Source organism: Molothrus aeneus, chromosome 20, assembly GCF_037042795.1.
Source record: "Molothrus aeneus isolate 106 chromosome 20, BPBGC_Maene_1.0, whole genome shotgun sequence".
NCBI classification, from domain to species: domain Eukaryota; kingdom Metazoa; phylum Chordata; class Aves; order Passeriformes; family Icteridae; genus Molothrus; species Molothrus aeneus.
This window is the reverse complement of record NC_089665.1, coordinates 5,530,201-5,545,323: the sequence shown is the minus strand read 5'-3', so window position 1 is coordinate 5,545,323 and position 15,123 is coordinate 5,530,201. Positions and strand designations below refer to the sequence as shown.

General features: G+C 44.3%; 1 protein-coding gene across 4 annotated transcripts in view; it reads right to left on the bottom strand.

The window, feature by feature from the left end:
- The window catches only part of RFFL (ring finger and FYVE like domain containing E3 ubiquitin protein ligase), a 29,384-nt gene that overhangs the window by 12,529 nt on the left and 1,732 nt on the right, over nt 1-15,123 (bottom strand). The window contains exon 2 of one of the 4 annotated variants that reach the window (XM_066563273.1): nt 13,398-13,481. The exons of 1 other annotated variant lie outside the window; for it this stretch is intronic. The gene's annotated coding sequence lies outside the window, so the exon portion shown is untranslated. Of the gene's footprint in view, nt 1-4,382; nt 4,837-13,397; nt 14,175-15,123 lie in introns of those variants that run through there. 2 more of the 4 variants (XM_066563274.1, XM_066563276.1) reach the window with 2 other exon arrangements.

The window sequence follows — 15,123 nt, the reverse complement described above, 5'->3', positions numbered from 1 at the left end:
CTTTAGTGGCATCTTTGATCCTTTCAGAACCTGGCTGAATTTGGCTGCTCAGAGTCCCTGCTGTCCTGCACAGATGCTTTTCAAAGCCCACAGTGTGAGCTGAGCCAGGAGCCCTCCCTGCAGGCTCAGCACATTGCAGAGTTTAAATACAAATCTACACATTCACACCATGGATTCGTGGTGGAGCTGATGTGCTCATTGCTGCACTGGAAATGACACCAGATCTCAATAAATAGAGTGGATTGCACTTAGGCTGGCAAGGAGATCCCAATAAATACACAGAGGAAAGCACTGCACCAACAGAAATAATCTATCATTCATCTCTATTAGCTTTGCCCTGCAATCAAACACGCACTTCAGACGGCACAGATAAAAGAAACAATCACCCTTTTTCTCTCTGCATGTTCATTTCCAGCTCTCTGTCCCACTCAGAAGTTAACAGAGCCTTTCTTTTGCAAAAACACAGAATTTCTACTTGAAATCACGTTCTTTGGGAGGTTTAATTTGTTCCTAGGAATCACAAATCTAAACAACATGAAAGCTGCACAGCCCAACAAGCATTCACAGCCTCCACAGCAGTGGAAAACTGCACCCAGAGTTCAGCTCCCTTCCTGTTTCAAGGACCCCTGCAAGCTGAAGGCCACCCACGATAACAGAATACACAAATGCTACTGCCTGCCCCCAAAAACTGTTTTCCTAGAAAAAGACAGCCCACTAATTCGCTCTGGAACATTGCAACATGTCAAACATTGGGAAGAAAAACACAAGGCAGTGCACAAACTGGGATAAAATAAGACAGAGCTCAGCATTCAGCTGGGGTTGTAGCTCTGTGATTGCCAGGAATTAAAAGGCCAACAAAAAGCTCAGATGTTGCTTTAGAAGAACCTTAATCCTGCTCAACTGCAAAAGCACAGAAGGGAAATGCCCATAAACAAACAACAACCAGGACTGTCCTCTGATCCATAACATTTTTCCTTAAAAAGGAGCACACATGCAAAACACCTCTGTAGCTGCCTACAGCTGCACTAAGGCAGCAGCAAGAAGCACAGGTAAGATTCAGCAGCTGCTTCAAGAGGGAATTTCCACTGTTCTGGACAGGATCAGCTTTAGAGCCAAGGAAATGAGCACTGCCACTGATAGAGGACTCCAAGTTACAAGCAGAATGCCTCACTGGAATTTCAGGATGATCATTTCCTTAATAACTCTTACAATGTTTGCTACAGAAAAATTATTCCCTTATTTATTCTCTTACCCATCTGGAGGTACGTGGTCAGCACAGCCCAGGAACTGCTCATTTCCTGCGTGGATGGGTGGATGGATGGGTGGATGGGTGGATGGATGGATGGATGGATGGATGGATGTTACAGATGTGGCAGTCTGAGGGTCAGAACCAGAGAGTCCTGCCCTGTCTAAATCCTGTCAATTCCCTGCAAAGGAGCTGCTGTTCTGCACCCAAGGAGCTCCACAGCTCCACCAAAGTGACAAATTATTGCCCAGATAAAAGAACACCCAGTGGAAAAAGCTACTTGTGTGTTGTGCTCCAGGGTTGGGAAAATACTTACAGCAACTTGGCTAATAACAGTGTGACAGCTTGGAAAACTTAATGACAGCATGGATTTCAGGAACATCTTGAATAAAAGATGTGGACTTACTGGCATAGCTGACATTACAGGCACTACTGACAGCAGCATTATCCTTGGACAAGGTGCCTCTACTGCCTCATGCAGCCACAGAAACAACTGCTCGAGCCACACAGCTGAGCTGGGTTTGGCAAACTGGAAGCTCCGTGGCAGGCACCCAGCAGTGACTGCTGGCAGCCAAAAACCACCTGCCCTAAATGCTAAGTGCACGTTGTGCTTGGAGCATCTGCCAGGGCAAAGGGAGAGGGAGTTTCATCAAGGGTGGAGACACAAGATCAAACAGTCCATGCTGGACCTGCAAACACATCCACCCACGTGGCAATCAGCACCCTGGGAAGGGGCTGTTTCATCTTCTTTCTGCAGTTGCTTTAAGGAAAGCCAGAAGAAATCCAATAAATGGCAGGGAGGTGCTTCCCATGGACAAAGTGGTGCCAGCACTCCACCATGCTCTGCTGGACTGCTTTTATTGATTTGATTATTTATTTTTCCAGCATGAAGCTGTGCATGCCACAACTCTCTTGACTGGATTTAAACAGGGGAGTGAAATTCATTTCATCACCAGTTCATTAACATGTTCTACACAACGCCAAGAGTTCTGCATTAATTTAATTCTGAAGGAAATACCAGTGATGTCAAAGTTTTCCTCCCATACAAAGTTGAAGATAGAATTCATAATGCAGGCCTGGATTCTTCTACTTCCCATCTTCATTTAAAAAAGTGTTTGAACTCAGGTTCTCACTCCATATGCAATATCACTGCCATAACCTTGCTAGCTGGAGCATCAGGGCTCACAGCCTCCACACAGGATTTATTACACAATTATTACACATGCATGTGTAATAAATGGATTTCATCAAAGGCTAGGCTGTGGCTGCAGAGGGAAACTGTGGTTTATGTTTGAATATAAAATTTGCCTTTATTTTCCTAAGGGTACAAACAACAAGGGACTAGAGCAAGCCAAGGCACATCTCAGAATCAATGAGCTTCCAGCTCTGTATAATAAAGCTCTCAAGGACTGGGCCTGGCTCCTTTTCCTGACTGCTCAGGAATTCAGCAGCTGGAATGCAGCAGCACCAAGGAGACATTTGAATCAAGGGATCAAAAGGAGCTGAGCTCCCAGGAGCAGCTGATTCCACTCCCACACAAGAAGAAACCATAGCAGCAAGTAGTTCTGCTCCTGAGAGGCCTTTAACCACTGGAACAGCAGGGCTGGTGACCCTCGAGGCTACTGCAGATGGAGCTGGGTGCCAGGCAGGGAGGGAGGTGCAAGAGGGCAGCTCTGGCAGGGCCAGCTTCCCTGCAGTGCTGTTTGCTCAGCCTGCCCTGCTCACCACAATGAGCTGCTGCTCCATCAGCTCCCCGAAACACCCAGCTCCTCTCTGCCCCTCACCCGTGGAGAGACTCCCCCCTTCCCTTCCCCCTCCAGAACCTTCCACAGCCTTCAGGACCTGCAGAGAGCAGCTGCTCCACACCAACACAGGCTCTGTGTCCTTGTCATGCCAGCAGCCCTGTGAAAATATATTCTCCCTGATGTCTGCTGTGAGATGTGACCAGGAATAGAGCAAAGTAGGCTCCAACTTAGGAATAAAGGCAGAAAAAAACCTTTATTAACCTACAACTATATAAAAGAAACACACAGAACTCAGAATGAAAACCTCCCAAAAAAGTCACTTCCTTTTCAAACCAGAACACTCCTCCACAACAGCAGTGAGACAACTTTCAACACCACACACCAACCCTGGGATAATGCTGAGCACAAAATCATTTGTTCCTGCCACTTCCAGTAGTTTGAAGATCAAGGAAATTGTTCAAGAGGCCAGAAAGAGACAGTGTGGCTTTAAAATACTCATGTATTGATAGGTCTCTTTTAAAATTACTATTTTTGTTATTAATCCCTGCAAAATGGATCAGATCTCACTTTGATGAATGCTGTTTGAAATGGTTGAAGTATTTAATGAGTTAACCACCTTGGTGCTCCATTAATAGTGTTGCACAATTGCTCATTGTTACAATTTACTACTTTTTTTTTTTTTATTTCAACAAACCTGCACTGATAAGAAATGCCTTGCTAAAATTAGTTTCACTAATGACCTACCACTTCCAAACTGAATTCATAGTAAGGTCAAAAAAACAGTATTTGCTTGGTAACAGAGCTATAGAATAATCTGCTCAAATGCCACTTATGCACAAAGCATTATTTTTATCAGCCTTTTTTCCAGGCACAGACCTGAATTATGATAAATGGGAGCAGCCATATGTTGGGACAGCTGGAAAAGTCAGCAAATGAGCCACTTGCAGAAGGGACAAGGGAAGGAAGCAGGTTGCCAGTCTGAGCATGACATTTGCAGACGTGATGTCTCAACCACTACAGAGCAGGAGAAAAGAAGAGATGGGACACAAATCTGTCACCAGGAATGTACATCTGATTTACTGTATAAAATAACTGGACTGAAACTGTCAGGTTTTTATGTAGGGATAGGAAAAAATACGTTTATGAGTAAAGGTACTACTTCACCTGCCCAAGGTGACAGCATGCACACCTTGAAAAAATGAGTAAATAAATACCAGCACTGGATCACAGCTAGAAACAGGAGCATTCAGGTGGGGGAGACACAAGAAATTGTGTTATGGAAGAAGGAAACACTCTTCCATTTTGTGCTGTGCCTTCCAAAAGCCTGGAGACATCTCCCATCATCTCTAATCATCTAAATATGCAACAAAGACAAACATTTAATTGCTCACCAGTCTGATCAGCAACTCTGATGTCAGTTTAAAACTCGTCAGGTGAGACCTTGGTCAGCTACAAAGGCAGAGAGCTCAGGTCAGTCCGCACAGAACAGGGCGTCCAGGACTTCTGTGTCCCTTTGGTTGTGATCCTGTGCACCCAGGAGTGCCTGCAGTGCCAGGCACATCAGGGGCTGCCCTTGAACAGCACCCACATCCTCATGTCCAGAGGCTGCCCAGAGCAGGCTGGCACTGGCACCCCATTCCAGACGCTGCCTACACCTTCCTCACGGGACGGCCCTGGCTGGCACTGGAAGCGCAGCCTGTGCCCAGCAGCAATGATCCATCTTCAGCCCCTCCTCAACACAGCTGCACCTGTGCTTCTGCACCCTGGAGATGCCTCCAAAAGCCTCCTGGGTGTGTGGGCTCAGCAGATCCCAAGCATGCAGGCAGGAGCAGATCCCGAGCGTGGCGCACAGCTGGATTGCTGGGAGCCCAAAGGAAGGGACCTGGCCACGCACCAGCATTTTAATGAAGGAAGTGACATCCATTGAGCAGAGAGTAAACAGGGCAGCCCGCTGGGGCAGGGTGCAAGGCAGAGCAGGAAAAAGCTGGAACGGGGCCACAGGCGTTCAGCACAGCCACACACAGCTCTGCTGGAACGCCTTCAGCTGCTGCTGAGCCCAGAGAAGCACCAAAAATCACCTCCCACTGGCGTGGCACAGAGGAAACCATGGTGCACACAAAGCCCCTTTTATGCTGCTCTAACCTGGCTTACATTGAGCAGACCCTTTGCCAGGTAAGCCCTTGGAAAACTGGCTTAGCTGAGAGGAAAATTACGAGTTCTTATATACATGACAAAAATCCAGCAGGTATTCCAAGAGCATTTTGCAGCTGTAGAGTGCTTATCAGTACTGCCAGCAACAGCTGATGATGTTCAGGAGGTTTACAGACACATCTCCACCTGAAATCCCAGCAGCACTGTTACAAGCACAAAGGATCCCAGCTTCAAGCACCTCTGAAACTAGAGAGCTGCAATTCCCATTTGAAATTGAGAAATTGGTTTTAGAAAGCTGTGGGATTTATAGAGCATTGCTCAGAAAGTTAATTCCAAAACAGACACCTTCTCACTTGACTCCCAGCTTTGCACCTGGAATTGCAAACTCAATTCTTGCCCACTTTCCCTCTCCTCTGTAGCACAACACCAAATTTCCTCCATTTCAACATGAGAAGTTTGGAAATCCTGTTTTGTAAGGAACTGGATACCTGGGGTGAGTATTATTTTAATGTAAACTGTTTATTTTAACCCAAAGTTGCATTTTATGTATTGAAAAAGATTTAGATAAAAAGTTCTTTTTGCTATTAAGTGTAATTAGGTTTCAAGACATCTGCCAAGATGGAAAGCCAACTGCCTTTTTCTTTTGCAAGTCAGTGACATTCTCCCAGCAAGTTAACAGAAACCAAAACAAAGACATTAATGAAATCTTGTGATTTTAGAAAATTATTTTTCTTACCCAGTCTATCTCAACTCCTTAGTCCCATACCTGTTCCCAAGGGACATACCATGACCTTGGGCTTATCTCCCTTCCACTCTCCTCTTATGCTGGACAACAATTCCAAAAGCTGCTGTGCTCTTCCACACTGGTTTGATATTCATCAGCAAGGCTGAGTTAAGTCAGTTGTAATTATAGCATGAACCAAGTCAGGAGGAGAAGAAAGGACACTCTGGAGAAGCAAGATTCCAGAGTGCTGTTTTGTTACCATTCCCAGCATCCTGCATGGCTGGCTGTGTCTCTATCCTTAGTCTCACACCCAAAAGTGCCACTGAAAGTGGAAGCTCTCCACCAAAATGTCAGCAAGGAGCAGTCCAGGAATCCTGGACTATCCCCTCCTAACTCAACCAGTCCTTTTCAAATGGAGAAAAAACTCCATGCTGGATTTTTCTCTTCATTTATTCCTTTCCTCACAGGTTTTCCTGGATTCAGCTGCTTGGGTCACAGCTAAAACTGTAATTCCAATAGGCAGCAATAAATTCTCAATGAGAACCTGAACATTTAAGTAACTGTGCAGCTTCCCTGACCAGCCCTTTTCCAGGAAGGGTCCATCCCATCCAGATCTCATCTCAAAACCCACCTCAGCCACTCTTCCTTGACAGCTGGGGAGGTTTCCTGGATCTGTGCCCACCTGGAAGTCAGAAAGAGGCTCCAAAGGCACAGCAGGAGCTTTTCAGGGAGTCTTCCTCCTCCTCCTCCTCCTCTCCACACTACAAATACCTCCCTCTCTCAGCACATTTTACAATGCCCAGAATAGAACCTTGCTGAAAATAAGTTTCTGCTGTGCTGCAAAACACTGCTGTGGACCCAGTGACTTCAGTGTTTGGGTATTGCAAACAAACAGGAGCAGATCCACAGTTTAACCAGGAAACAGCCTGGAATCCCCTCTGCTGGAAGGTGATTGCACCAGGGGAGAAGGTAACCACTGGTAGATGGTTTCATGATACCCTTCTCCTAAATGGGGGAATTCAGGGAGCTGGAGAAAAAAGGGGAGGAGAAAGGATATGAATTTGTATTTTTATCACATCTCAAGTTCCCTACTTCAGGTAAAAAGAGATCAAGCTATTCCCACTGGAATCCCTGGCACAATTACACATCCTGTTTCATTATGACAACTGCATAAATTACATATTCACCAACAGTTCAGCTTTGGAATAAAGCACAAGGATATGGGGGCATTTGAAAGGAGAGAGGTGCATTAGCCCAGATACAGCTCCTCAAATTTGGGGATGGAAAAGACTAGCCAGAATTACATTAAATTACATTTCCCTGAAACTGGGATTACAATTGGCCCTAAAGCTCCACAGACTCTGGGCTATCACAGTGTCTCAGGCACCCAAAATTCAGAGTGTTTGCTGATAAATTACAACACCAGTTGGAAATCCTGGAAATTACTTATCACACCAAGCTATGGGTTTATTTTTAACCAGTAAACTTCTAAATTTCACCCCTCCAAAATCAAAATACAGTCTCAAAATTCCTCACATGCCAAACCTACTCTTCTCCCCACCTTATTCCAGGAGCTGCTGGTAGAAAATGAAGCTAAAGCCCATGGAATTTATACAAGTGGAAAAGTGTACGTGCAGCAGGACTGGATGCACCACAGCTCTGTGCAGACTGGCAGGCAACCTCTAACCTATTTAACTGGAGCCTGAAAAAAGATAATTTTTATTTGGCTGGACTGAAACAGATCTGGATGTATATAACTGAGGCACATCATAACAAGTACAAACACTGCAGACTCATTTCATAGCTATGCCTATTCCAAATTAATCTGAATTCAAATCCAAACTAGGTGCTGAAATAGAATAAAATGCAGCTGCAGATCTTCTCCTTCAGCACACACGTCACATCTGACACAGTGTGGGAAGTTCTGCCCTCCCAGGCTGCAGAAATACTTAGAAATTAGTCAGCAGTTAAAAAAAGGTCCAGGATGTTGAGTACAAACCTGAGGACTGGTTTTGTTCCTGAGATAACAAAAGACAGCGCCATAAAAAAGTGAGTTTGTTTATGGTTTAGTCACCTTATCTGTGGACAAGGGAAAATACCCCACTCTCATCTGAAGGAAGTTAATACAGGTGGAACTTTGAGAGGGACTTTGAAGTTGTACTCTTAAAGCATTTCCATAAATATCATTCCTGTGCCAATCTCCATTTAGCACGGAAGCATTTGATATTCAGAATTGCTTGCATGCAGCCCAGGAGAAGAGCTTGAAAACTGAGGAAAAGTTCAAGCCTCGGCAGCCAGTGTGTGGCAGCAGGACAAGCATGAACTCCCTACAGCATTCATGGGGCAGATGTTGTGGAAAAGTCCATTTCCAACCATCTGCAGTGTTTGTTTCCAGGGCTGGAAGGTTCTCCATGGGTTCCTTCACCACCATCGATGTTTGGCTGCTGTGCCTCTCTCCCTCCAGCCTCAATCTCTGCAGAACATTAAGGACTGAGGAATCCAAAACAAAGCAGCCTGAAATCTGGCCCTTATTCAAACAGAAACATGAACAAACCCAACAGCCATCTGGTCCCATGGTTTTGGTTGCTGAGTTGAGGGGGCACATCCTGAGGAGATTCTGCAAGAGCTCACAAACCATTCAAGTAAACATTTGTCTCTATGAACTAAAGCCATGATCCAAAAAAAGGCAATTCTCCTTTATTGCCAGAGCTCTATGCATCAGTTATGGCAGAACATTTCAGTTCTTTGTCAAGCCTTTTAATCACCTGTGTGCAGCACCAAGAAGGGCAGGAGGGGCATCCTTGGATGGCAGAGCTCACCTAAACCCACCCAACTCATGGGATCCAACAGAAAGTGCTGAACGTGGCACCCAGTGGGATCCAACCCAGAGGATGTCATTGATTTCACAGCAGACTGAGAGCACAGCAGGTAAGGAAAGCTTCAGCCAGGGACCTGCAGCTCCTGGAGTCCCCACCTTTGTCACAAGGGGACATTTCCCATATATGGCCCAAGCCAGCAGGGTCACATTTCAGTGCAGGCTTTGGCAAGCCCAGGCATTCAGACATCGTGAGTCAGTGCTCCAGAAACCACTGGAGTTTAGAAACCAATAAATCTACTTCGTTTGGGTTGAGTTTTTAAATTCACCTTCTATTGGGGTTTTTTCTTCAACCTCTGCAGTACACAGGCACCATCACATTTTCATTTTGCTTCTCTGTAACTGGCAGGAGCATTTCTTTCCATTCTGGGGTTTTTTTTCTTTGTGAAATGACAGACAAGATTTCCATATTAGACTAAATCCTGGTGTTGGGGCATGAAGAATAAAACCAGACCAACTATCGTGGAGGCTGGGAACACCATAAGCTGTCTTGTACCTTCACACAGCCCTCTAACAACAAAAAAATAAGTATTTTTTAAATAAAACCTCAAAACATCTTCACTTCTGTCCTCAGATCCCAAACAAACAACAATTTATCTGACATTCCAGCCCAACCAGGCAGGATTGCTGCCAGTAAGAAGTTCCCTGTGACACAATCTTTTCCACCACTGACCTGATAACATCAGCATGACCTTTCTTCTCTTTTAAACTCTACTTTCCACAGTTCAATAGTTCAGCAGAAACTGACCCATTTTTGATTACACAAAAAAAAAAAAAAATCAGATACCACACAATCCTATTAAAAAAAATTAAACTCCAAATTTCAAAAAATATCATTAGGAAGTTATTTTCAGAATAGCAATGAAATAAATAATGTGGGACAATTCAGGGTGAGGATTTTTAGTTGCAGTTTCCAGCTCTGTGAGTCTGGGCCACTTCAGTTCTCTGTGCTTGAGTCTTCCATAAACAAAATACAGATAATGCCCCATCAGGGAATGGAATCAATATTTCATTTCTTTAAAGCAGTACTGTATTCATAATGGAATTAAATACTTTCAGAGAACTGCAGAGCTCATAGAAGTGAGGCACTTAAGGGAAGAAAGGTGAGTGAACAACCCCCTTGCAATTCTGCAGAGCATCCTAACAATTTTACAACACAGAATATTAAAAAAAAAGGATAAAGCAAGATGATTTTGAGGCCAAATTCATGTTTGACATAAGTGCAAAAGACAATGCAAGTCCTGTTCATTACTTGTGGCTTTTTTTTTTGTTTGTTTGTTTGAACTCTTTCCCGGTTCACAATGAAAATTATGGCCAACATGCAGAAAAAGAAGCTTGTTTTTAATTAAAGGGGCATTTCAACTTAAAAATAAAAGCTTTACTGACAAATGTGGCATTTAAAAAAAACACTACAAAACAAAAAAGACAAACATTCTTGGGACTTAAGGTGTGAAGGAGGCAGCATGCTGTCAAACTGCAGGCCAGGAAAACATCAAGGCTTTTAGATCTCAAATCTTTTGTACATGTTGTATAAAAACCCTTTCCCTTAGAAGTTTAGAAGGTTTTGTCAATACATTTAGATTATTTTGTCAAATATCAAGGATTAAGGCTGATTAAGTGGACAGTAACAGTTTGTACCCTTTTCTTCATATTTTCTTTCATTAAGGGAATTTTTAGGAAATACCACCATGTATTGGATTTAATGTCAAGCCTGCATCTCTTATTCCTGCCAGAACAGTGAAAGCTTTAGCTGATGTTATTAAGAGCCACATCTAGAAGTAAAAAAGCAAGCTCAGGCCTCCAGAACAATGTCTTACCAAGGGAGTTTGGCTTTGGGCAGAGCAGCACTGAGGGAGACAGGACTCATTCCAAGAATGATCATCTTACTTCCCTCAGACAAAGTAAAGCCTTTCATGACCCAGCCTGGGCTCTGGCCTACATTCTGCTGGATGAAAAGGCTTCATTATATGCAGTTGAACACATTGTTTGAAAACCTGATAGAAATGGCCTTTACCACAGCAAGAGCTGAACAAACTGAAATCATGCAATGCTAAGGGTTCCAAGGGACCAAAATGGCAAAACTGCATTAAATGTGTTGTGTGTTCTCTCTAAAACACACACAGCTGAAACCCTGACATAGGTTTTCAGCCATGGCAGAGTCCAGAGATGGTATCAGGGTGATCAGATAAGGTTATTTGCAGATTTAAGATGCCTCTGAAGTCAGACAGAAACAAAACACTTGCAGCATTTCTTTTTAAGTGTGTTATTTTGCCATACACAAGCAGTCATTTATAGGTGCTTTGAATTCCAGCTGCACTCTCCCTGCACACCCTGTAGGCATTCCAAGTTACTCCTGAAGCCTGGCAGGGAGCTGAACAACTATTTCAGTCCTTTCCAGGAATTCCTTCACTCAGAATGAAGAATGAATTCCTCAGGTATTTCCATTGCAAAAATCCATCTGTGATGCGTATTCAGGTCAAAGGAGCAAGTAACAAATAGTATAAATAACAGCAGGAATAGAAAAGTAGTTTCCCAAAAAGGACACTGATGGTTTGGGCTTTATTTTTATTAAAGTCATGTTTCAACTCCCTCTTGTTTCTCTTCTGCATTAGAGACAAAATCTTGCTCCTCCTACCCCAGAGCCCTGTGCACAAGAAGATGCAGAGTGACAGATGAGGTGTGACTGAGCTGACATGGAATTCCAGGATCCCCTGCAACAATTGATCAACAATTGATCAGCTTTTCCATCTCAGAGACACCAGGATTGCATGGATTATGCAATCTCAGCCTCTGTCTGACTGGCAGGAACCTGGGCCTGAGCTCCAAGAGCTGAAACAGCCCCTACATAAAAACCAGCTGAGATTTCTACTCTTTGGATTATACAGTCAAAGGGGACTTGGAAATCTACATTTTACTTGGAATCTGAAAAATAAACTGTTTCCAAACTCTTCCTGCAATGCTTGTGCAAGGGCCTCAGGACAGGCAGGGATCTGGCCAGCTGTGCCACCAGCCACAGAAGCTGCATTTTAGAACTCTCCCTTCTCTGGAACAATTGGAACTTTCTCCAGGCTGAAGTCTGCACACAGAGCTCAGTGTTTCCCTGCAAGCACACAACAGCTCCATTATTGTTTAACTACCAAAAACCAGCTCCAACAATCTATCAAGCTTGACATTCTATCCATCTCTGCTACTAGACCAGACTGCTAGGCACATATATAGGAAGAGGTTTATGGATTCAGTAAGAAAAAAAGTCATTTTGTTAATCTAAACAGAGATTTCTCTTCTTTTAACCATTTATTTGTCATTTTAAAAACCATTCAGGAACAGAGGCCTGTTTTTCCTCAGATTATCAAATTCAAGTGTCTATAAAGAAATCTATTCCAGCAGATGAATAAAAGCTCCTTTTTAAGACACACATAAACCACATTCAAAGGCAATCCCACAGAGGAGGAGTTGCTCACTGCCTCAGAGCTGCAGCACCAGCTGTGCTCCCAGCCTGGCCATGATTATTTAACACCAAACTACAGCAGAGCATGAAGCTGCTGCTTATCCCCCTCCATGCCCAGGGACAGCACTGCTGGCAAGTTTTCCAAGTAGAAAAGCAGCTTTCCATGGCCCAGGCAAAGCCCTGGGAAGCACCAGCACATCCATGGAAGCAAACTTATTAATGCATGATGCAACCCCTTGGAGGATGACCTCAAACACAGGAATTCCTCATCTGAGGGATGTCAGCAAGCCAAGCCCCTGGGGGAAGGACACCTGGCAGCCATCCTCTGGTGCCAGCAGTCATTTTGCTCTGAGCAAGGTATTTTGGCATCAACAAAAAGTAGCATCACATCAGTTTCAGTCTGGAATTCTGTGGGATGCAGTTCCTGACTCATCTGGGCAAAAGCCAAAGCAATAAAAACTCAGGTGGTGTGGATTTAGTGATGCCACTTGTGACACTGCAATTTGAAGTCATCCATGTGTATATATAGAATATATAATGCCCAAAGGAACCATCCTTCTTGCAGCAGAGGTTACCATGCAACAAGCTGCTCCCAAAAGAGAGTATTTTAAATTGAAATTACATTTAATGAGTTTCAAATCTCACTTAACATCAGCCTAAACTAAAAGATTCAAAGCATATGCTCCTTAAGTATATTCTTATAAGCACATCCCACAACCTTCTGAATATAAATAAAAAGGTGGCAGCATTAAAAAAAAGCTGACATTTAATGAATGTTTTAATCTCCACCAAAATAAAATGTGGAAATTCCTATTCTAAGACTATTTGGCAGAGGAGCCAGAGAGCATTAGAGAAAGAAGCCTGGTTAATATTTTTGAGTAAACTGAAAACCTCAAGAGCAATTAATGTGAAGAAGTTGTAGATTTTACAGGCACTGAGAAGAATTAACAGCATCTCAGAGCAACAATTCTTTCTAAAGAAAGTCCCTTATGGGAGCATAAATGGAACAAGCCAGAAAGGCCTTTCAGAGGTTAGAATGAGCCATCTCAGTTCTGAGGAAACCAGCTGAGAAAGAAGGAAAAACTTCATACAAAATCTGAATTCTTGATTTGACTGTCACACTCTTGGTTTCTTAGAGAAGAGGGTAATTTTTCAACCTTGCAATGTTGCTTGAACACTAAATATTAATCAACTTGAGTGGCACCTACCAGCAGGGGGTTAGAAACCTTTGCTTGCAGGTGAGTCCTGGTCCTGACATCAGCCCAGCAGTGACAGGATTGGATTGTCCCCACCTGTGAAACAGAGATTCCACTCACTCAGCCCTGCAAAGCATTCCCTGCTCCCTGAACGCCAGCTCAGGGAAGTTCACACTCCCAACCCTGGGTTTTGTAAGGACAGTCCCTGGGAAGGGGAGGGAAGCAGGATGGGAAAGCACAGAGAGGGACTGGCAGGGATAATGACTGGAATCACTCTGGGGAGCAGGAGCCAGGCTGGGGTTTCACAATGGGCAAGCAGGGCAGGGCTGGGGGAACACCTGCACCAGGAAAATCCATGGAAGTTCAGAGCACAAGGCACAGGTAGGGAGAGAGACCTCAGCAGGGCTCTGGCTGCACCAGCTCAGACTCCAGCATCATCCAGGTACAGCTGGGTTATGGCTGCAGTCAGAGCTGGGACAAAAGAACCAATTTCCCTGAACTGCCCAGGGGTCCCCTGTCCCTGCCCAGCAGCAGGTCACACACAGCTGTGTCCAAAAAAGGGCCACATGCACACACTTCCCTGCAGCTCTCATTATCCTGCTGCCCACAGCGTCTTTCATTAAGCACAAGTACTTGGTTCAATGTGTTTTGATTTCTTATCTTCAGTTCAGGACTGGTCAGAAAGTTTAGAGAAGAGATGGAGCCAGGGGATCTTTAATTAGGTGATCCTTAAGGTTTTCCCACTCTAACAGAATAGTGGGTTCTATGGAATCCACTCTGTGGTTCCATATCCTATGAAAACCCACTGGAAAGGACAGGAAAGTAGCCTAATCCTAAGTAAACACCATTTTTTGCTACAGTAAAACCAACCCAGCCTAGGTGAGGAGAGCATTGCACCCAGGCAGACCTGAGGACACAAACTGCAGCCTGCCCAGCTCCACTGCCCCTCTGAGCAGGACACAGAGCAGGCACACCATGGAAATCTGCTTCCACCTCTCCAGGCAAAAACTGCTTCCAAGTCCACACCACAGGTTTAACAACAGCACTGGCAGCTCAGCTCAGCTCATGCTCCAGCCTAATTGAAGAGTTTACAATCCCACTTGTTAATGACAACAAGCTGTGGTGCAAAGTTGCACAAGAAGTGAAAATTACACCATTTAACAAACAAACAAAACAACACAAACCCCCACTGAAACCAACAGCAGTAAACAGAAAACTGAAGATGTGAAGAAGACAGATTTCAGTCATAAACTCAACTAGTGACCACTAACCTCCCAAAAACTCCCATCTCTGATTCCTTTGTGCTCCCAGTGCAGAGCAGGGCATTCAGCTCCCATTTTAGGAGCCAAATCACATGGTACCTGCCAGTGAGAAAGACTGAGCCTCACTGCAAGCCATCCTACTTTTTCTACCCTACAATTAAACACAACACTTAAGTGAGGACTTCAAAACTATCCCAAATTCAGCAAAAACTTGAGCAATTAAGCATTAACCCATGAGCACCACTGTCAAGGCAATCAGCCTTTAATTAAAAGCTCAGTGGCTACAGCTGAGTGGATGTGCAGGCACAGAGTGCTGCAGCTGGATAAGCCTGCTCCAGGATTCCCAGCTCCCAATGGGAAACACAACAGCCAAAGGTGATTGTGTTGGTTCATTAGATCCAATTGTGCCACCAAAAACAACTGTGGTTACAGAGAAGGACTGTAAGATCCCCCTCTCCATCACTGTGGGCACAAAA